The following is a 5,400-nucleotide window of genomic DNA, read 5'->3' as shown; positions in this document are numbered from 1 at the left end:
AAGGGCAAAATCAATGATGCATTGCCATTGATGACGATTCTGGGTGTCTTGGTATGAGCTTTGCTGCAATGATGTGAATCTATCTACAACTGTGTGTTTGGACTTTTTTCTTCTTAATTTAACATGAAATTTGGTGGACACGGTGTAATCGAGCTCAGGCCACCTTTGTCCTATTCGATGAAGTCAACATATAACTCTAGTACAACATTCCCACTAGAGTAATGAGATTTGATCACCGTCTCCAGCTCATTCTCCCCTGGATTTCAAAAATGGCATATCTAACGGGGTTAAATGATGTTAGATGTCTACATTCCAGGCTCGACATTCTTTTCTGGATCTCCACTTTGCGCCTAATCTTTTTCCAGAGCTCTTTTAATGTTTTGTTCTAGTTGAATCCTAGATCTTTAGATTTGGCTGATACAAAAACATACTTAATTTCAATCTCACAAATTTGACCTTTGTAATGGATAATCCTTAAACCTACACATAATTTAACGAATTACCTTTGCTTCGACAATACAAAGGAACGAAATTCAAGTTTTCACGACAATGTCAATAACTCCTAATGCCAAGTATCTTCAAGATCAACGATCTACTTCAAAGGTCAATGTGGAAATCCAGGGATTGTATTAAGTCTATTTTATAGAGCTCTTACCCCGACCTATATGAAACAATTCCAACAACAACACATCCCTGAGCTTCATGGGTTTTTGAGATATACACTTAAAGTTGAAATTCGTGGAGAAGAAAACGCTCCCCTATAATGACATTTTTCAGCACCAAGATAAATTATTCAAATTTATACTGGGAACCCCGGGTTGTAGGGACTCAGAGGCAGAAGCAGTCAAGTTGGGTGGGGGTTGAAATGCCTATATAAATGCATGTTCTCATCCCTTACTCTCCCATATCTCAGTCTCATTTAAATTTTTTTTGTTTCTTCTTCTTGCGTGTTGAAACTCTCGCTTTGAAGGAGACATTGTCATAGTTTTAAGTTGTGTTTGGGTTCACAGTGATGTTGTTGAGCTCGATCACCTACAAATTTCACCTGTCGTGTGAGTATGGAGCCAACACCTAAGAAACTAGGATCTCTTTGCAACTCGAGGTCTTTGTTGACGCTGATTATATCGTCTTGGGTTGAAGTGTAACTATGGCTTCAAGTTTAAAAGTGTTATGTTGTCAAAGGATGGAGCATAACCGAGGTCATAGTTGACGGTGGTTATACAAGCATGACAACGAGGTTTTACTTGTTAGAGGAAGATAATTATAAAACCCATACACAAGTTCGAGGAATAAAATCACAGAAGTCATCTAGTATAATCAAGTAATTCATTTTATCCATCTCTACCAAAGGCAGTGTTCCTGTTACTAAAACCTGTTATACCCAAATTCTATCATAGGTTATAGTAACGGGGTCATCGCCTTTGGTGGAGATGGGTAAAACAAACTACTTAATTATATTGAAACGTCACTGCGTTTTTCTTCCTCATACTTGTGTATGAGTTTTATAAAGCATCCTCTTCTGATAAGAAAAACTCGATGTCGTGTTCGCATAACCACTATCAACTACGACCCAATTTATTCTCCATCCTTTGAAAGCATAATCTTTGTAAACTTGAAGCACCAGTTAAACTTCAACCCGAGACTGTATAATCACATTCAACTGAGACCTTGAGTTGCAACGCGATTCGACTTCACGGGTGATGGCTCCATACTTACATGAGAGATGAAATTTGTAGGTCACCTAGTTCCATGACACCACCATAAATTCAAACATTCCTTAAAACTATAATTATATCTATCTCAAACACGAGCAAAAAAAATCTACAAACTTTTAATTTTCAACTGCAAGAAAAGAAAAAAAATTTTAACAAAGTGAAAACGAGTTTGTTTCTCTTTTCAAAACTAATATATATCGGTATTTTAAAAAAAAATAACTTAGTTTTTCAAAAAAAAATCCGCATATTTCAATAATTTTACATAGCTTCCGTGCATCTAGTTTACATAGCTTCCGTGCATTTAGTTTAAGTGTGTGTAATTTTTTTTTAATTTTAAAAAAATCAGTGCTATAATAAAACTTTGGTTATTAGATCACAGATTAAAATTTTAAAATTAAAAATAAAAATTATTTTTCTTGGAAAAAATAAATTTCAAAAATGCGCGGGAGAGGGAGAGAGAGAGAGAGAGAGAGACGTACCCAATTTGGTCAAGAAAAGAAAGACTAAAGCAACAATTGACATAAAATGATGAAAGAGTTGAAACAAAAGGCAACATCAAAGACGAGAATGATTGAAGGGCAGATTTAAGCAGAAAGTTTGGTGGGAGCGAGCACTGTGCATATGCAAATCCTACCCTTCGGATATTGTCAATGATGCTGCGGCAGCAAAGCAGGTAGATTGGCATTGGAAAAAAAAAGTTAGAAACGTCGGCACTCAAATATTATATTTTAAAAAATAATTTACGAATTAACTTAATTAAGTTTTAAAATTTTCCTAAAAAATGTGTTAAAACTAAAAAAAAAAAATTAACACAAAGAATAGATACAATTTTTGAAGTTTGATTTTTTTTATCTCCATCATATATATCATTTATATGTACTTCTAGTTTGGTAGAAATGTCATGGGATAGCTAACATTAGCTTAATCAATTAAACTAATATGATTTATTCAAGCTTTGTGTTGAGTTGGTCTTTTGATTATATAGTAAAATTTTAAAAATTAAAATATACTTTAAGTAAGATTTTTAGAACCATACCGATAGTCAAATTGGTCAGGTCACCAGTTCGTATGACTTAATTGAATAAATAATTAAAAAATCATTTCAATCCAATTTTTAGCTTAATTCAATCGGTTCATAGTGGTTTGCGGCTCAACTGGTCTGATGTCTCTTTTTGGACTGATACCTCAACCCTTTCAAACAACTATAACTCTAAGTCTTTACATTTCGTACACTTACAATTTAGTCATCTTATTTTTATTTTTAAGAATTTAATCTCTTTTTTATTTATAAATCTACTTTTAAATTATATATAATCAAGAACTTAATCTCTCTGTTTTTTAATTTATTTATCTCTTTATTATAGTTTCTTTATAACTATTTATATTAACACCATTATTCTTATTAGTGATTTAATTTTTCAAAAAACTAAAAATTTGTAAAAACAATCTATTTAAAAACTATCAATATCTTTCCTAACCATTCAATTTTAACCACAAAATAACCATTATCTCCCATGCTTTTGTATTCTTCACTTTCAAATATTTTAATAATATTTTTGTTATTTACTATTTTATCATTTTAAATATATTTTATTTCCCCACATAATTAATGTCTCAAATTTTTATTAAGTTTCGGTGACATAAAATCAAAACATTACTTATAAAAAAAATAATTTAAAAGTAATATCTATACTATTATTTAAATCATTAACTGAGTTGATGTCAAGAAAATTACGAAAATGTCATTTTGTATTTAAAATAAGTTATATTATTTAAGGGTATTTAGTTTTAGTTTTTTAAAAGCTAATAAAAATTTTACATGTAGTGAGATTTAAACCCCTACCATATGCATCGATAAAATATTAATTTTACTACTCAATTAAAACTTTTTTAATTGTATCGTGCATGTTTTATTACCTCCATCAATTGTGTATCTATACTATTATTTAAATTATTGACTGAGTTAGTGTTAGGAGTCAACTGGGTACCAACTCGGTTAAGAGAATTACTAAATTATCTTTTCGTATTTTGAATAAGCTATATTATACGAGAGTACTTTAATCTTTTTATTTAAAAACCAATAAAAATATGAATATGAAAATATTTGAACATTTTCCAATTGCACTTGTAAAACTTTAAACTTACTACTCAACCAAACTTTATTTTAATATTTGTTTATACATTTTAATTTTTGTTATGCATTTTATTACCTCTGCTAATTGTACATCTATATTATTATTTAAACCCCTAATCAAGTTGGTGTCACGAATGCACCAGGTACCAACTCGATTAGGAGAACACTAAAATATCTTTTTGCATTTAGAATAGGTTATATTATTCGAGGACACTTTAGTCTTTTTATTTAAAAACAATAAAAATATGCATATGAAAGTATTTAAGCTCAAGCCAATTGCATTAGTAAAACTTTAAATTTACTATTTACCAAAGCTTTATGCCAGACTTTTTATACAATTTAATTTTTGTTATGCACACTTTATTATCTCCATAAATTGTGTATATTAATAATGTTGTCGACTGAGTTGATATCACAAGCTAATCTAATTAATTTCATTTTAATATTATACATATTTCATATGTTATTATTAATTAGTTTCAAACCAAATATTTTATTATTTATTATATTTTATTTTTAAACACACCACTGTATTCTAAATACGTGGTTTCCCCATGCATATGCGTATAATAAAGTTTTTAGTATTGATTGAGTTGGTGTTATAAGTTAACACCAACTAAAAATTGAAGATGACACCAAGATAAACAATTATTGTGCATTTACTATTATTAGTCTAATATATTATTTTTATATGTTATTTTTAAATATAACTCTATATTCTAGATACATAATTTTCTCACGTATACACTTATCATAGAATTTCTAATATTTCTAATATGATTTTAATAGTTTGACTTTTAAAAAAAATTAAAACTATATTTCTTATTAACTCACTCCTATTTTCACTCTTTAAAAACTACAATTATAAATAATTTATTTTTTCATTAAATTTATTTCAATTATTCAAAATTTTATAAATATAAATAATTTATAAATAATTATTTGATAAATCACTTGTGAGGAATTAAAAATATAATAAGTGTCATATTTATTTGTTAATATTTTTATTTTTTTACTACAATATATAATATACTTATCAACCTTAAATTTACTTGTACATTTAAAAACTTCACAAAAGGTCTATTGGATAATTTTCCATTAATCATTAATTAATACCACTCACTTTTGTGAGTGGGCATTGTACTATTATATATTAAATCCTTAGTCCTTAGAAGTTATGATTAAAGTAATCAACAGTCCACTTGAAAAGCACAAAGTTAACTTTCGAACAGCTTTTTTGAGTCATGATTCTTATATAAAAATTAATTTGAATAAAATTAAATATAATTATATTAGTAATGTTTTTATTTTATTTTAGAATTTTTTTAAAATTTTTTAAAATATTTATTTCAAATATTAAAACTTTCGATTTTATTAATCATACATTAATATATAATAAACCATTAATATAACTTATTATTTTAATAAATTTATTTAATGTTACAATTATATTTTAATAATAAAATTGAAAAATAATTATTTTAAAATTTAAGTAAAATATTTTATTAAAAACAGTTTATATTAATATTTGGTAATATAAACTTATAGATT

Source organism: Gossypium hirsutum, chromosome A11 (assembly GCF_007990345.1).
Source record: "Gossypium hirsutum isolate 1008001.06 chromosome A11, Gossypium_hirsutum_v2.1, whole genome shotgun sequence".
In the NCBI taxonomy this organism is placed as follows: domain Eukaryota; kingdom Viridiplantae; phylum Streptophyta; class Magnoliopsida; order Malvales; family Malvaceae; genus Gossypium; species Gossypium hirsutum.
Note: the sequence above shows the minus strand (reverse complement) of the source record.